Consider the following 19,503-nt stretch of genomic DNA (forward strand, 5'->3'; position numbering starts at 1 on the left):
CATTTCCTGATCATCTCTAGAGCACAAGTGCCTTCTCTAAGCATCTCTGGTCGTTCATTAGACTTTAGTAAGTATGCTTAACCTTTCTTAGTTAAGTTTTTGCTTAGTTTTAGCTTAAAAGTCAAACCGTCGTAATTAACGGTTGACTTAACGATTAATCACAAATGGTCCAGTGATTAGTCGAATCAAAGGTAGTTATATGTTGGTAATTATGTGGGCATTAAACCCTTAAAAGGGAACCCTCTGATTCCCATTCTAACTAGTTTAAATGTCGGGTCAAAGTTGCTTAGAAAAAGTCAACAGAATGCTAATTTTCGATTTAACGCATAATTAACAATGTAGATGGCATGTAACCTATTTTATCACTCATATAACTTGATAATAAGAATTATAACTGGTCTAAGCTTGTTTGATCTGACAATTTACTGTTTTGACCCGGTTCGGAACCGAAAGTCGCAAAACTTTGACTTTTGCTTTGACTTCAGTTCTGTCCCGAATTGGTATGACTTAGATATGCCTTAGGACTCCCTTAGGACCAGGTTACATGATGGTATGACCTTCTATGACTGTTCGTTGTTTGTCCGAGTCTTTTGCACCTTTCCGTTATATGCGAAAAAGTTGACCATAATGCCCTTTCGACCTTAAAACGAGAATTTTGGATGTGTGAAAGGACAATAACCTTAGTTACTGATTTCTAAACATGTCCCTAAAATTTCATGTCAATTCAAGGTCTAGAATAGGAGTTATGCTATATAGCGCAATTAAGAAAACTTTTGTTAATTAAACGACGCACTTAGCATAAAGCCTATCTAAACCCAAATTTTGACACCAAACCTTTTACACACTGATGTAATATAATATTTTGGGATTTTTTAAGATTTTTAATTATTTTTAACCTGCTCATAACCTAAGGTTATGGCGTTGATTCGGTAAATACGGATTATACCCTTTTCGGACATAAAATGAGTTCTACATAGTATTTTGACACGAATCCAATTACTACTGATTTTAAATAATAAATAGAGTATTTTGAACTATATAACCTGATCATAAAACTCAGATTTCCTGTATAACCCGGAAATCGCTTAAAACGACTTTATACGCGTATTAAACGCATAGTTTGGATTTAAAACCATCTTTGTCATAAAGACTTATTACCTACTGATGTAACTTGTTAAAACAAGTGGTTTTACTGATTACTTCAGACCCGAACATCAGAAATATAAATAATCTCTTTTATAATCTTTAAAATGACCAAAATACCCCTACGAGGCGTATATTGGGATTAAACTCGTTTTGGGCATAATGGAAGGTATCCCACTGATATCACAACATATTTAGAGCATATTAACTTAGGAAACCTGTATAAGACTCTTAAGGTTACCCGTTACGCCTTTTACGCGTTCGGTTCGGTTTATGTAACTAGTTTACATAAATTAGCCGAAACGGGTCAAACCTCGTCGTTTGTATCTCAAAATTCAGAATGTGGTTGGATTACCCATATTATACAAGTCTTCCAACTTGTCGGGTCTAAATCACATTCTATTCCGGTCTTCGCTTAATCGTGCGTTCGAACCGTATCTTTTGTTAAAACTAACCGGTCTAAGTTAGGCTTAATTAAAGACCCGTTAGGATTCTAATAGGTTGTTATAAACCTTCGTTCCAGAATAGGAGACCCGGTAAAAGCTACACGCACTTGCTTATTGTGAATTATACTTGCAAAGGTGAATAATTTTAACTTATTTCCCTATACGGGCTTGTGGTACGGTATTGTAAGGTCTAAAACTTAAAAAGACACTAACGAACTTGCATTTGACAAAGTGGTAAACGGGTCGAATAATTCATAAGTAAATTTTTGCATTAACCAACTATATAGTTATGAACAAGTTTTGAACCCCAAATGTTTCACAAAATATAACCAAGTTCTTGACTACAAGTTCAACATCTAACTACTTCCGGGCTAACTTACATACAAAAGACCCGTTTTTAACGAAAGAAAACATTTAACAAAAGTTTAGACCATGACTAGAGACTTCGCGGAAGCGTGCATCACAAGTGTGTTCGGTCCAACCATGCCATCCATCAAGTAGCTTTACCTACATACAACCAACCAAATAGACATTTCAATTAGATAATTCATACGACCTCTAGTTATTAGTCGAACTACACTATACTCTTTTTCAACCGTCATTCGAACTTGAACTCCTCAACTTAGCACCACATCCTTTCTTGCTTATTCGACCCATATCCATATCATGTATAAACTTACATTAAGCTCATTACAATTATGCAACTTTGACAAAAGAACATTGACGCATCACATTGTTACATGCTAATATTATTTTGTAAGCGAAGAACTTACCTTTGTCGTTGTTTGTATGTGATCCGGAGTGACTCGAGCTTTCTTCTTTAATCCCTATATCCAAAAATCACATGCTTTAGGTTCATGTCATTCTTTTCATTCCAATATCAACATACTTTCATTAACAAACAACCGATTCTCTATTCTAACCATTCAACATTGTAAATCCTATGATTAATTCATTCGAGCATTTTGACAAACACTTGGCGTGCATACTAATAATTAAGCATAATGTACAACTATTTTATGCTCAATTGACCCATTCATATTAATAACTCTAATAACATCAATTTCACTCAACATCTCATATAACCTTCATCCTAATTCAATTCCCCATATCGAAATTAAGCAAGAACATCATCATACAACATTTTTATACCAATTTTTACAACAAGATTTCATATTACATAGAGCCATCATCTTGATCTAAGTGGGTTTTCTCTTTAAACACCAAATTTAACATTCTTCAAGGATTTATCATATTCCAAATGGTGATTCTAACTCATTATCCTACTAATTTCATCTAGACCCTAGGATTTCTTGAAACCCCAATTATCCAAAATTACCAAAACATAAAATTCTTGTTACCTTGAGCTTTGTTAGGACTAGATGATCAAGAATCCATTAACATGCAAGGGCTATGGCCATAATTAGGGCTTCAATTTGCTAACTTTGTGAAGATGAGGGGAGTTCTTCTCTCCTTCTTGTTCCTGGCGACCCAACACACGCATATGTGGGTGTGTTGTGTGTTTTCCAGTGTTTTAAAAACCTATCTTTCATTTTTACCCACTCCACCCCTCAAGTATACACACTTATTTTTAAATGGCCAGCTCTTATTCTTTTTAGTTAAAATCCTAACTCACATTCTAACTAGGTTCATTTCCTAGTTATATCTTATGACATACTATAGCAATGTATATATATATATAAACACATATAATTAAATTCTGGGGCGTTACAAGTCCACCCCCCTTAAGAAAGGTTTCGTCCCCGAAACCTGATTACGTACCGAATAACGTCGGGTAGAACTTCCTCATTTCCTCTTCCGGTTCCCAAATGAGATCGGACCCTTTTCTGTGTTGCCATTGGACCAATACTTGCTTGATTTCTTTATTACGAAGAGTCTTTATCTTAGAGTCCCTTATGGCTACCGGCCTTTCTATATAATTCATCTTCTCGTCTATTTCAATGTCTTCAAGGGGTACATGAGCCGTTTCATCCGTTAAACACTCCCGCAACTGTGACACATGGAAGGTATTGTGAATCCATTCTAATGAGGTAGGTAACTTTAACCGGTAGGCCACCTTTCCAACTCGAGCTAAAATCTCGAACGGTCCGATATATCGGGGCCCAATTTTCCCCGCTTACGGAATCGAATTATGCCTTTCCACGGGGATACCTTCAGGAATACCCGGTCCCCCACTTGGAACTCAATAGGGCGTCTTCTCTTATCCGCATAGGACTTTTGTCGGTCTTGCGCCTCTTTTAATCGAGCCCGAACGACGTCGATCTTTTCATTAGTTATTGCCACCACATCATTCGGTGCGAGTTCTCTTTGTCCTACTTCTCCCCAACAAACAGGAGTTCTACACCTTCTCCCATACAACATCTCATATGGCGCCATTTGTATGCTACTTTGGTAGCTATTATTATACGAAAATTCCACTAATGCCAAATGTTCATCCCAGTTTCCCCCGAAATCCATCACGCATGCTATCAACATATCTAAGAGAGTTTGAATTGTTCGTTCGGATTGGCCATCCGTTTGTGGGTGGTATGCGGTACTCACATGCAATTGGGTACCCATTCCTTCATGGAATTTCTGCCAGTAACGGGAGGTGAATCGCGTATCCCGGTCTGAGACAATAGACACCGGTACACCATGGCGAGAAACAATCTCATTCACATAAATTTCCGCTAACCTTTCCGAGGAAAAAGTCTCCCGAATGGGCAGAAAATGGGCGCTTTTTGTAAGGCGGTCGACAATGACCCATATTGCGTCATGCCCTTTCTTTGTCTTCGGCAGTTTGGTTACAAGGTCCATGGCTACATTTTCCCATTTCCATACCGGAATTTCTAAGGGTTGTAATTTCCCGTATGGTTTTTGATGTTCCGCCTTAACTTGGGAACATGTCAAGCATTTAGATACATACTTAACAATGTCGCGTTTCATTCCCGGCCACCAAAAATTTTCTTTCAAGTCTCGGTACATTTTAGTGGCTCCCGGATGAACCGAGTAACGGGACTTATGTGCTTCTTCCAATAATAAGGTCTTCGCCTCACAGTGTCGCGGTATCCAAATCCGCGCAAACCTCGTTCTTAACCGACTTGCGTTTACTTCAAATTCATTTTCAAACCCTTTCGTTCTTTCACTTTTCGGATCGCCAACATTTAAGGACTTATCTTGCGCCTCGCGTATTGTTTCAAGAAGGTTTGGGGTAACTATCATTCTCATTGATTTCACCTGAATAGGTGGTGGGTATTCCTTCCGACTAAGTGCATCCGCCACAACATTAGCTTTACCCGGATGGTAAAGAATGTCACAGTCATAATCTTTAATCAATTCCAACCATCTCCGTTGCCTCATATTGAGATCTTTCTGCTCGAAGAAGTATTTAAGGCTTTTGTGGTCCGAATAAATTATGCACTTTGTTCGATACAAATAATGCCTCCAGATTTTTAAGGCAAACACTACCGCCGCCAGTTCGAGATCGTGGGTTGGATAGTTAATTTCATGTTGCTTTAGTTGTCTTGAAGCATAGGCAATAACCTTGCCTCGTTGCATCAAGACACAACCCAACCCTTGATGGGATGCGTCCGTGTATACAACTAAGTCTTCCGTTCCCTCTGGTAGTGTTAATACGGGAGAACTTGACAATTTCTCCTTTAACATTCGAAAAGCTTTCTGTTGATCATCATTCCATTCGAACCTTTCTTCTTTCTTTGTTAGTTTAGTTAAAGGAAGGGCTATTTTGGAGAAGTCTTGGATAAATCTCCGATAATAGCCGGCTAGACCTAGGAAACTTCTTACTTCACTAACATTCTTCGGGGGTACCCATTTCATCACGACTTCCACCTTGGAGGGATCCACCAAAACTCCCTTTTCGTTAATTACGTGTCCTAAAAACTGCACTTCCCTAAGCCAAAACGCACACTTAGAAAACTTAGCATATAATCTTTCCTTTCGAAGCGTCTCGAGTACCTGACGTAAATGACTTGCATGTTCAGACTCGCTACGAGAGTATACTAAAATGTCATCAATAAACACTATGACGAACTGATCTAACATATTTCGGCATACCCTATTCATTAGATCCATAAAAGCGGCCGGAGCATTAGTTAACCCGAATGACATTACCAGGAATTCGTAATGTCCGTAGCGAGTTCTGAACGCAGTCTTAGGTACATCCTCTTCCCTTACTCGTACTTGATGGTAGCCCGATCGCAAGTCGATTTTTGAGAACCAACTTGCCCCTTGTAGTTGATCAAAGAGATCATCTATTCTCGGAAGTGGGTATCGGTTCTTTACCGTGAGTTTGTTAAGTTCACGATAGTCGATGCACATTCTCATCGACCCATCCTTCTTTTTAACGAAGAAAACAGGCGCTCCCCACGGGGACACGCTAGGGCGTATGAAACCCTTGTCAAGAAGTTCTTGTAATTGGACCATTAATTCCCGTACTTCCGCGGGTGCCAACCGGTAAGGGGCTTTGGCTACTGGTTTGGCATTTGGTTCTAATTCGATACGAAATTCGACTTCCCGCTCGGGTGGAAGTCCCGGCAATTCGTCCGGAAATACATCCGGGTATTCATTCACTATCTTAGTATCTTCAATTCTTAAGGCTCCTAATTTAGTATCGACAAAACAGGCTAAAAATGCTTTACTTCCATTCCTCACGTACTTAACTGCTTCTAAGATAGTACAAAATTTTGCCCCTACTTCCCTTTCCCCATGAATGGTTACCCGTTTCCCTTTAGGAGATGTCACATGAATAATTTTGTTTTCGCATAAAATTTTCGCGTGATAACGGGATAACCAATCCATACCTACCACTACTTTAAATTCTCCCAAAACCATGGGAATCAAATCAATATCAAAATCTTCATCATCTATAGTGATTCTACAACCTCTACATATTTCGTGCAAAAGGTAACTCTCACAATCGGCAATTTCTACTTCGAGCGGTGTACACATTCTTTCTATCGTGAATAAACGGGAACGTGCAAACTCACTAGAAATGAATGATCTACTAGCTCCGGTATCGAATAATATGTAAGTGGGTATAGAGTTTATCATATAGATACCTGAGACCACATTCGGGTGAGCCCTTGCTTCTTCCGTGGAGATTTGGAACATTCTTCCCTTAGCTTTCGCGGGTTCTTCTTTCTTTCCTTCCTTCTTCACCCCTTGTTTGAGCTTTGGGCATTCAGCTTTCACATGGCCCGATTCATTACAATTGTAGCACACCCTCTTGGGATTCGGACAGTTATAGTACGGATGCCCTTCTTGTCCGCAATTGTAACACCCCTTCCTTCCCAATAAACATTCACCCGAATGGGGTTTCCCACATGTCTTACATCGTGGAAACCCTCCTTTGGAAGCTTCTTTCGTTCCTTGATCATGCATTTTGGGTTTCTTAGAAGAGCCTTGTGTTGACCCCTTCTTGGCTTGCCTTTTCTCCCCACGTTCATCTTGCCTCTTTATCTCAATTTCCCTATCCCTTGCTAGATCAATGATCTCGTCCAAGGTTTCACATTTAGAAGGAGTGATGAACTCCCGAATTTCAGCCTTAAGCATGCCATGATAACGGATAATCTTCTTCCTCTCCGTTCCAACTATTTCTTCACAAAACTTCAGTTGATCAAGGAAGGTGTTCGTGATCTCGTTAACTGATTCATCCCTTTGTCGGAGTCGGAGAAAGTCTTCTTGGATTCGATCCACAGCTGATTGTGGACAATGGTACTTGATGAAAGGTTGTTTGAATTCTTGCCAAGTCAAAGTTTGAACTCGATTCTCTCCGATCTCCTTACTATACGAGTCCCACCAATCTTTAGCCCTTCGTAAAAGTTGCCCCGTGGCAAACATGACTTGATCTTCTTTGTCACAATGACTTCGAATGAACACCCCTTCCATGTTAGCTATCTATCTTTGGCATTCAATGGGATCAATTTCCCCATTATAGGTTGTAGGCTTACATGCCATGAAGTCCTTGTAGGTGCACCGTCTTGCTTCCTTCTTGCCTTGAATCCCGGTTATCATTTCCTTCAATTCATCCACTTTGTTCGTGATCATATTCTCCACCGTACTTAGTACTTGGCCCTCCACTTCTTGGGCTAACTTTGAAACGTTTGCATCAAACGCCTTCGTTACCTCATCCGAAATCATCTTGTTTAACTCGTTTCGAGTTATACGTTCGGTAGTATCCGTGTTTCCTCCACTTGCCATCTACAATTGAACATTCATGTTAAACATCATTACATTCGTTTTCCAGTCTTTCTATACTTCAATCATAATTATTAATTCATTCTCGTAAGTCACAATTTCATCCAATTTTTCTATACAAACATTCTAGACACACTTCTTACTTCATTCATTCATGTATGTAACGTCCCGTTCTTTTACACATTCCTTATTAAAGCATGGCAATTATTAGTAATCTAAATTTCATAGAGAATTTGAGGTGTTCTTAAAGTTTAACAAGTGTTTGGAACGGGTTTGGAAGCCTCGGAATCATAAACAAAACAAATCAGCAAAGCAGTTCAGGAGAGGGCGTCGCCGATGGCACAAGGCTGCGTCGGCGACGATGCTCCAAAATGTCCGTCGCTGAAATTTCTCCGTAGGCAGGGAGTTAAGCCGTCGGAGCCTCCAAGTGCGTCGCCGACGCCCAAAAGGGCCGTCGCCGACGGTGCTTTTGGCCTGCAATCGTTGTTTAATTAAAAACTTTCATTCTCAGCCTCTTTTTCCAACCCGAAATGGTCTTGGGCAGTCCCGAAACCTTCCATAGCACCCATTATCATCCAAACCCCGGATATACTAATAACTAAACCATAACCCATTCCCGTTTCTAACTAAGAACATGAAATTCTTAAAGTACTTACTTGCGTGGCGCTTTGGAACGAACACACCTTCACAAGAGCTTTCGGTTTGAGCTCGAGCATCATCACTTACTCGAATCTCTCAAACCTTGGCTCTGATACCAACTTGTAAGGTCTAAAACTTAAAAAGACACTAACGAACTTGCATTTGACAAAGTGGTAAACGGTTCGAATAATTCATAAGTAAATTTTTGCATTAACCAACTATATAGTTATGAACAAGTTTTGAACCCCAAATGTTTCACAAAATATAACCAAGTTCTTGACTACAAGTTCAACATCTAACTACTTCCGGGTTAACTTATATACAAAAGACCCGTTTTTAACGAAAGAAAACATTTAACAAAAGTTTAGACCATGACTAGAGACTTCGCGGAAGCGTGCATCACAAGTGTGTTCGGTCCAACCATGCCATCCATCAAGTAGCTTTACCTACATACAACCAACGAAATAGACATTTCAATTAGATAATTCATACGACCTCTAGTTATTAGTCGAACTACAATATACTCTTTTTCAACCGTCATTCGAACTTGAACTCCTCAACTTAGCACCACATCCTTTCTTGCTTATTCGACCCATATCCATATCATGTATAGACTTACATTAAGCTCATTACAATTATGCAACTTTGACAAAAGAACATTGACGCATCACATTGTTACATGCTAATATTATTTTGTAAGCGAAGAACTAACCTTTGTCGTTGTTTGTATGTGATCCGGAGTGACTCGAGCTTTCTTCTTTAATCCCTATATCCAAAAATCACATGCTTTAGGTTCATGTCATTCTTTTCATTCCAATATCAACATACTTTCATTAACAAACAACCGATTCTCTATTCTAACCATTCAACATTGTAAATCCTATGATTAATTCATTCGAGCATTTTGACAAACACTTGGCGTGCATACTAATAATTGAGCATAATGTACAACTATTTCATGCCCAATTGACCCATTCATATTAATAACTCTAATAACATCAATTTCACTCAACATCTCATATAACCTTCATCCTAATTCAATTCCCCGTATCGAAATTAAGCAAGAACATCATCATACAACATTTTTATACCAATTTTTACAACAAGATTTCATATTACATAGAGCCATCATCTAAGTGGGTTTTCTCTTTAAACACCAAATTTAACATTCTTCAAGGATTTATCATATTCCAAATGGTGATTCTAACTCATTATCCTACTAATTTCATCTAGACCCTAGGATTTCTTGAAACCCAAATTATCCAAAATTACCAAAACATAAAATTCTTGTTACCTTGAGCTTTGTTAGGACTAGATGATCAAGAATCCATTAACATGCAAGGGCTATGGCCATAATTAGGGTTTCAATTTGCTAACTTTGTGAAGATGAGGGGAGTTATTCTCTCCTTGTTCCTGGCGACCCAACACACGCATATGTGGGTGTGTTGTGTGTTTTCCAGTGTTTTAAAAACCTATCTTTCATTTTTACCCATTCCACCCCTCAAGTATACACACTTATTTTTAAATGGCCAGCTCTTATTCTTTTTAGTTAAAATCCTAACTCACATTCTAACTAGGTTCATTTCCTAGTTATATCTTATGACATACTATAGCAATGTATATATATATAAACACATATAATTAAATTCTGGGGCGTTACAGGTATATAAAATACCGCTTGGTCCAGCATTGAATCTTTAATCGATTAGAGGTTAAATCATTGATATGCTTTGTTTTGAAATGTTTTGTTTGCTTAAAGCCTTTGGGAGGTTAATGACCATGTCCTGGATATCCCTGGCATCATCTTACGAGATGGCCACGACCTGAGCGCGGGGTGTAGGTGTACACCCGTCAGTGCATAAATGAATAAATAAATAATGTGGTGTGTCTATTGATCTTTTACCTGGACTTCGGTACGGGCTACTGAACGCATAAGAAAAATGTAATTCGTTTACAAGTATTATATTAAAATAATTATCCCAAGTTATAAAAGTCTGTGCCACGTGCATTCAAATCAATTTTATTAAACCTTTTCCAAAAGTGTCGGTTGAATGTATTTACCAGTGTAAACTGACGTATTTTCCCAAAAAGGTTAAGTTCAGGTACTATGCGAACTAGGCTGGCTTTCTCCTAGCGTCCACAATAAGTCTCGCAAGCTTGGATGTCAACTGTTGAACAATATTTCCTATTTATTTTTGATCCCCCTGTGGATTATTTTCAACTGTTCGTGATACATGATATTACAATAACATTCGGTTGAAATATATCTATCTTTTACTTCCGCTGTGCATTTAAATAATGTGTTGTTTGACTGTAATGTTACCAACTACGTCACGATAATCCCCCACCGGGCCCACCGGTGAAACGTGTAGAAATCGGGGTGTGACAAAAAATATTTTTCTAAGTTTTAAATTTCAAGAGAAATTTTGCCAAAGTTTCCCCTTAAAAATGGAGGTTTCCAATGCCCACTATTGGCTTTTGTGACCCATTAAGGCCCAATGTGCTCTAATAACACATATATTATTAGAGATGAGCACGGTACCGGTGCCGAAAAACACCGATACTGAAATTCATCAAATATGGATACAGGTACTGGTGCCAAAAATGTTCGGTACGGTACAGTACGGTACCAGTCCTATACCGTTATTGAAAGTAAAATTCGATAAAATACCGGTACCGTGCCGAACCAAAAGTACCAATACCGAAAACGCAAAAAAGTGGGTACCGAAAACAATTCGTTACGGGAAATTCAATACCGGTACTAATGTGTAGTAAGATTTTTTTTGTTTATTAATATTAAATAATATAGTTTTTTAATGAGAATATTATTTGAGAGAAAAGTTTTTGATGAAATATTTTGGGAGGAAGTTTAAGCTTTTGGATGAAATATTTTGGGGGGGGGGGGAAAGTTTTAGGATGAAATATTTTGGGGGGAAGTTTAAATGTTATGATAAAATATTTGGGGGGAATTTTTAAAGATGTAATACATTTGGTCACACATTTTTTCCATGACATATAGTAACATTTCGTCACACAAAATAAATAAATTGACGATAGTGTGACGAAAGTTTATATAGAGCTATATGAAATTTTGTAATTTTAAGCGTGGCTATCATATATACTTTGGTTACACAAAATAATATATGTGGCCATATATATTAGATTTTAGCCACATTATTAAGCATATAATGTGGCCGTAGATCACATCTGGTCTCACTTTTCTAGTGTTGTTGCTTTTTCTTAACGTGTGGTTAAAGGTTTCGAATATATAAGTTTTTAGTCACATGAAACAAATATTGTGGCCATAGATCACATTTGGCCACACCTTTTTAGTGTGACTAATAAATGTCACAATTTTTTTTCCTTAAAATGTGGCTAAAGGTTTTGAATAAATATGTTATTGGTCACATGAAAACAAATAATGTGATCATAGATAACATTTGGTCACACGTTGTTACTGTGGCTAATATATATCATAGTTTTTTTCTTAAAGTGTGGCTAAAGGTGTCAATTTTTTATCACAAGAAACAAAAATGTGTGTCTATAGATAACATACAGTCACACATTCGAGTTGTGGCTAATAAATATCACATTATTTTCTAAAAGTGTGGCTCATGGTTCTGAACCGGTATAAATGGTCACACTAAAAATAAAATGTATGGCTAAAGGTGTTTTAAATGACCTTTAGCCACACATTTTTTAAATGTGTGGCAGGGCGGTTTTGCCAAAAGTGTGGTCATAGCCCCTTTTTCACGTAGTGTATGTTGTTTGGATGGTATGAAGGGTGTTGATGTATATGTGCATAAAGTGAAATATTGGTAATGGTATTGTATTATGGATGGTAGAAGGTAATGGTATTGTATTACGGATGGTAGGAAGTAATGGTAGTGTATTATGGATGGTGTTGGACCCAGTATGGCCTTAACAACTTCTTTTTACGTAATATGGCAAGTGATTTCAGTATATGTGAAAAAGATGTGCGGAAATGGAAATCAGACTTTCAAGAAACAAGACCTACAGAATTATCGAGTTTATATCACTTTGAAACAAATTAGTTTAACAAGGTGATTGTAAGATTATTATCTAATACAAATGAATCTTGATTTTTGTGGGTGAGAAGAGCAGTGGAGTTTGGGTGTTTGTATGTGAATGCTAAGCTTCAAACTCAAGTATCTTGTGCCTCTCGAGCCTTCTATTTATAGACGGTTGTGGGCATGAATAAACAATTGTTTATTCATGCAATAAGTCCTGCGTAAAGTAGCAATTTGACATATTCATTGAATCCATCGTTCAAGTTGCATTTGTAATCATGATAACCAACAATGTCATGCTTCGGTCATGGGTGGCAAGATAGAGTTGTGATTTTTAGACAAGTGGGTCTTTTATCAGAATTTCTGATAAACCACTTCATCAGAAATTCTGGTGAACAAATCATCAGAAAGTCTGATGATCAGAATCGTCAGAAACAGATGATATTTCATCAGAAATATCATCAGATCCATCAGAAATGACCTTTTCTGATAATCCAAATCAACTCTTGATCAACTTGTGATTCTTTGAAGTAGATACTTTGCATTTCAGTTGTCCTTTCTGATCTTCTTGCTGTGATCTTCAGGACTGTTATTTTCTTCAGAGATCCAGTTGATTGAGATTTTCTTCAATACTTACAAATAAAGTTTCCTAACAGTTTCCCCCTAAGTATTGTAAGAAAATGAACTACCTCATGAATATAAAATTTCCAAACAGTGGAAACTTAATACTTGCAAATTTAAACCAGTTGCTAAAGTTTTGAAAAACAAATTACATAAAAGATGAAGAAAAAATAAACAAGTTTTAATTCAGCTTCACTCTGTTATGCACATCTCCTTTCTTTATCTTCTTTTTGTAGGAGATATACTTGTTGCAGCTAACATACATGTCTTTGTACCATTCTCTTGCTTGGATCCATTCTTCAATCATTTGCTCAATTTCTTTTCTGCTTCCCTCCAAGTTCTTCTCTATCTTCTGAAGATGTTCTTATCTTTTGTTCGTGGTTTTCAAGATATACCTCAGAGTTTGATTTGAGTACTTACAGATGTCAACACTTCTGAACAGAGCTTTGTTATTGTCATGGTCTTTGAAGATTACACCATATTCTTGTTCTCCATCTTTGCTTGTCTGCATAATGATGTCTCCAGATCTTGCATCATCCAATATTTCTGAGGGAACTTTTGTCTTTGGTGATCTAAAGTACACCTTTTTGTTGTGCACATGTTCATAATTGATGCATAGATCAAAGTCTGAAAAAGCCATTCTTTCAAATAGCAATATTCCAGCCTTTGATATGCCATTCAATGCCCTTCTGACCTCTTGGTTATTTTTCTTTTCCTTTTCATAGTGATCCTTCATGAACAAAATGTCCAAAGGATGCAACTGGTCAGCTAATTCTTCATCGGTCACCTTCTGTTCATCCCCATTTTCTCTTTGAAGTGTGTATCTGTTTTGTACATAAGTTCCTCCTATATCATCAGTTGCAACTTTCACTTCATCCACCTTTAAAATTCTCCTTACCGGATTCTCATTGTGCTTATGAATGTTATATGACCCTCTTTTCATTCTTTCTTCTCTTAACCCCAGTCTGGTAGGAGATAGTGATCTTGGCATTTCATCTTCTTTTGTCAAATAGTAACTCACCAGATTGTATTTAGGAAACGTCATTACATCCCTGGCAATTTCTTTAACCATGACAGACTTGGTTTCTGAGATTTTTCTCTTAATAATCTTTGACTTTGCCTCTGACTCACCTTCTTGTTCCCATTCCTTCATTGTTTGTATATTCATATATTTGCTTATTGCTGAGTCATCAGATATTGTTGGATTTGGAACAGCAGCTAGCAGTTTCAAATTTGTAATGACTTGAGGTTTTGCAGCTGCTAACCTTTTCAGCATTTCACCTTTTGGGATATTTGGAGGTGGACCCATCACTGTGGTATCAGCATTGGTGATTGGTGTGGTTGATGATTGTTGAGGAGTTGACTTTGGAGCTTTCCGATGTGAGCTTGAAGCAGGAATTTCCTTCATGAGTTCTTGAGGATCCACTTTGGCTAAACTTGCAATATTGAATTGCATCTTCTCCATTAGTTGTTGTGTTTCTCTTACCAGTTTTGAGTTGCTTGCCATGTTTTTCTGAACTCGGTTGAATTCAGCTTGAGCTTTCATCTGATTTTCAGCCCATTCTTTTGACAGCTTCTCAAGGGAATCTGTGATACTGTTATTACTTGCCCTTAGAATGGTAACTTCTTCCAAAACTCTATTTCCACTGCTTGATTGCCTTGACTCCATCACATTTACAACTTGTGCTTTGATCTTTTCTATTTCTGTGAGAATCATTTGAATTTCTGATGCAGAAATGTTGAGTTCTGGTGCTTTTTCTTTCATCTTCTGAGGGGACTTTAGTGCTTCAGTGTTATCATCAGTTTGTTTCTTTATTGCTTCCACTGATTCTGACAAAGTCTTCATCTCAGCCCTTTGACCTTGTATTTCTGACAGCAACATATCAAGTTTTTCTTCCACTGGATTTCTTTTGCAGACTTTGTAAACTTTTTCCAACATAGTTTCCAGATTTTCTTGATCCATGGGTTTTTCAGGGATATTTGGAACAACAGATGTTCCTGCTAATATTCCAGCTGTAAACACATTTTCTGCTGTTTTGGAAATGATAGGATCACTTTTTGCTTTACCAGAATTTGGTGCAGCCTTAAGTTTACCAGTATCATCTCCACCAGTGGTGAGTGACATACTCTCATCCTGGATTTCCTTATATCCTTGAATCACATCAAGATGTGATTCTCCATAAGTTTCTAAGGTAAACATATTACCTTTTTCCAGATTTCCTTGATCAGTTTCCTGGTCTCTATCTGTTGAGACCTCATACTCCTCCTCATTTTCTGATTCAGAGTTGAGATTAAAAGCACTAGTAACCTCTTTATCAACATCAGTTTCTTTATGTTCTAAGTTGTAAGAAACATTTACTGAACTTTCTGAGTTAGTTTGTTTTGAGTGAGTATCAACTAAAACAGTTCTTGAGAAGGATGTACCAGCGATATGGGATTCATCATGATGTATTACTTCAGTTGCTTCAATTTCAGTGCCATCAAATTGAGCTTCTTCATGAACTCTTCCAGCAGTATGTGATTCTGCATGATGTTCTTGTGTTGTCTCTTGTAGCATATCAAAATCTGGATGAATTCTTCCTTCATGAATTTGATCATTTTCAACATCATCTGGTAAGTTGGTAATCATCAGAATTCCTTCTCCTCCTGCCTCTTTTAATGATTTTGACTTTGGTTCTTCATCTCCTTCTAGTGATGAAGAGCATTTGAAAACTTCTCTGCTGGCTCTTTCTGTTGTGGAGTCTGATTTGGTTAGAAGTATCTCATGCTGTATTCTGAACTGTGAATCTTGTGTAATGAAACATAGCATGCTTTCTGGTAATATAGGGATATCTTTGTCAGATTCTCATCCATGATTAGAACTCCAGGCCTTCATTGTGTTTGATCTCCACAGATTTTCCAAAATTGGAATTTCTATTTCTCTTGCAACAAATGTTTCAGAAATGAAAATAGAAGTTAACCTCGGATATGGTAGATGTGAGATTATTTTTCCATTTTTGGTGATGATTGACCTCTTGATCAGGTTAAAAATTTCTAACCCATAATCAATTCTGAACCCAGTTATGAGTCCATACATGATTGTTAGAACAGCTTGATTAATCTGATCAGTTCCTTCGATTTTTGAGGTGAGACATTTGTTTAATACTTCCATCATCACTTGCCATATTGCTGGCAATTCATTTCTTTTGATTGAACCAATTTTGTTGATCTTCTTGTTTTTATAACCAAGCCCAATGATAAAACTTAATAGCTCTTTCTTGCTTGGTGCTTCCACATAGTTATCAAGAATAAGTAGTTCGAGCCATTCTCTTACCCTTGCAAGAGTTAATGTTACGGAAACATTTTCCCATACATGAGCAGAGATTTGGTTTTCTTCAACTTCATCAAAGATGTGAACAAATTGTTGTAGCAACTTTTCTAGTACTTCTCTCTCTTTTGTTAGAGCTCCTGAAATTGGACAGTTCATGAGATACTCTATCAGAAGTTGACATCTCACATCATATTCTGAATGCTCTGTATTCATCAGCAAATTGTTTTCTTTCATTGGCAGAAATTCATTGTCTTCAGTGAAAGATACATCGTGTTGAACAATCGGGATGTTGAGCTTTACTTCGGCCATTTTTGAAGTTTGTGAATTAGGGTTTGGAATTTAGGGATTTTTGAGTGAGGAACAAAGTTTGCTTTGGTTTGGAATTTGTGAGAAAGGTATGATTTTTGAATTTTCTGCTAAGTGAGAGTTATATAGTGAAGGGTTTTAGCAGAGAGTTGTGGGTTTATGGAGTTGAGAGGATATGGAACGTGTCATGCAGTGGTGGTTAAAGGATCATTAATTGTCTTTATTACCGTTTGATCATGGGATGTCGGTTTTTGATTCATGATATAACCGTTGGATCGTGGGTATCAAGACTTTAATGATGATTAATCGTGTAATCGTGGTTGTGCCTTTTTAACTTGTTCTTTTTAACTTGTAGTTTCACTGAAGTGCTTCATCTGAATTCAGATTGGAGAAACATTATCGGTTGTATGACACCTTTCCATTTTTGTGGACCCTACTCTTTTGAGGAGGTCCAATTAACTTTCTTCATCTGCATCCTTTCTTTTCTTGTAAGTCAAAGTTCCATGTCTTCAGACATTCAATAATTTCTACTAAAAATATGTATTTCCTTTGATCTGACTTTTGTTTGACCCCTTTTGATATGGTCAAATAAAGTCAACAGAATTTGATGTGTTTTTTCCCCTAAATTTGTGACTGTTTTCACCAGAATTGTAATCACTTCAACATTTTTTTAATGATGAGAGGGAATGAGATAAATTTAGAAGACTTACTCTGGTTTTTTTCTGGTATCGTCCTGCTTTCTTGGTCTTTTTCTGATGTTTTCTTGTGTTAACAGAAAAATAGATTCTTTTACCAGATTTTGTTTTTGGTTATCAGAAAGTTAGAATTTTTTTTTCTGATGATCATTCTTATTTATCCATTTCCTTCTTAACAACATAAAACAAAAGTTAACTTAAAGCAAAACAAGTAGCATTTTATATAGACATATATATATATATAACATATCATCTATCTACACACACAAGATCCACTCATGGAGAGATCTAATCAATATCTATTCCATCTCCATGTTCAATCTCAAGAAGCACCCATTGTTCAGTTACTAAACCAAAAATTTTATTTGTTGGTCTGAGTAAACTTATGCTTGCATTCTGTTGAAGATACAGCTCTGCTCTCTGATAACCAGCAGGGATTCCACCAAAGCCCAGTTGGCTTGTGATTATCTTCATCAGAAAACGAGGATACATCAAAAATGGCTTGCTTGACCACATGTTGCTTGCAAAGTCTCTCATTAAATAATAAGAGAAGTTGTAAGGAATGTTCAATGTGACAGCTCGGCAAATTTCTAACAACTTATTAGATGCTTCATGATGATTTATGGCTTTCTTTGAGAAGCATGCACCTAGTTGGGTAATCAAAAACTGCCATGGCTTGATAAAGCCATTTTTGTTGATTGCTCTAGGATCATTTTCAGGATTGTACCCCATGTGCTCCAATGTTTCTTGAATCTCAGAGTGTGAGAACATAAGTACATCGTTGTCATCATTCAGTTGAAGAGCCATTCTGATGTTACTTTCAGTTACTCGGACTCTTTGATTGAGCACCTCACTTTCAATATATATTCTCCCTCTATCCTGTTTTTCTAACAAAGTTGCGTTTTGCCAGAAGATTTGAAGGATTTCAGGGAATATCGTTATGTTGGCAGTGAGAGCATATCATATGTTACTTGCCATTAGCATGTTTACCACTGTTTGACACCCATCCCAGAGAGGACCCTCAAAGCTAGTTCTGAGCTTGAGGTTGTCGTATGGATGTTGAGTAAGTGGAAAACGATCAGCTCTAATTTTAAGCATTTTGTGTGTGTGTTCTTGAATGTATGTAGGAGAAGATGGGGAAGTTTTTCTGGTGAATTTCTAAGTGAAGATGATTGTCTTTGCTCAATGTGGTAAACATATATAGTAAATTTAAGAACTGCCATAAATGGTATTTACCCACTGTATCTTGTCTACCACAATCTTGGTTATTTAATTGTTTTATCAGGTGACATTAAGAATAACCCAGATAGAACTCTCTTCATTAAATGATTTAGGCGGCTATTTTTTAGTTTTCTATCATGATTGCCTACTGTTGTCATTTCAGTGTATTTAATGAAGAAGAAAAAATCTCTACACCTACTAACAATCCCCAGAAAATCTTCTGTCATATGACGTTTTCAATTGTAGTAACTAAAGAAAGAGAAAAAAATAAAAAATAAAAGAAAATTAAGAGAATACACAATTACAAATTATGAATTTGTCAATTTGAGTTATGGATAAAGGTGATGAAATGTATGAAATTGTTCAAATAATCATTCAATAATTTTGTTCCAAGAAGTCTTCTGATTTGTTACCAGAAATTCTGATGATTTGTTAGATTTTCTGATGATGTATCAGATTTTCTGATAATTTATCAGATTTTCTGGTGCTTTATCAGAAATGCACTTTTTCTTCTTATGATTCTTTTATTTAAACAAGTTACAAGTCAAAGAGAACTTTATCACAATTTTGACCATGATTTAGCAGATCATACCTTAAGCCTATATAGGCTACTTTCTTCAGTGGTCAGATTTTCGTACGATCCTTTCATTTATTTCATTTCCAAAGTTCACAATTTTACCCAGCTTTGAGACAAAGTTGCTGAGTAAGCTCCTATCCCCAGTCATGTGCTTGGAGCTCCCTGAGTCGCAGTACCAGATCTGCTACACATGATGGTCCTGAAATGAAATGGTTAGAGGGTTTTAGGTACCCAGGCATGCTTGGGTACTCTTTCTGATGATATTCTGGTTTTATTATTTCTTCTAAATGACCTTTCA

The 19,503-nt window shown here is 37.0% G+C and overlaps 2 long non-coding RNA genes across 2 annotated transcripts; both read right to left on the minus strand.

Moving 5' to 3' along the window:
* Window positions 1–1,806: 1,806 nt before the first annotated feature.
* Window positions 1,807–3,090, minus strand: LOC110866202. Its single transcript, XR_002551223.1, has 3 exons — window positions 2,951–3,090; window positions 2,363–2,416; window positions 1,807–2,096 (listed from the first exon to the last, which is right to left on the minus strand). It is a non-coding gene; the product is annotated as an uncharacterized LOC110866202 (long non-coding RNA).
* Window positions 3,091–8,642: 5,552 nt separating this feature from the next.
* LOC110866201 lies at window positions 8,643–9,860 on the minus strand. The gene is made up of 3 exons (XR_002551222.1): window positions 9,739–9,860; window positions 9,157–9,210; window positions 8,643–8,890 (listed from the first exon to the last, which is right to left on the minus strand). It is a non-coding gene; the product is annotated as an uncharacterized LOC110866201 (long non-coding RNA).
* Window positions 9,861–19,503: the final 9,643 nt, after the last annotated feature.

Source organism: Helianthus annuus, chromosome 7 (assembly GCF_002127325.2).
Source record: "Helianthus annuus cultivar XRQ/B chromosome 7, HanXRQr2.0-SUNRISE, whole genome shotgun sequence".
NCBI classification, from domain to species: Eukaryota; Viridiplantae; Streptophyta; class Magnoliopsida; order Asterales; family Asteraceae; genus Helianthus; species Helianthus annuus.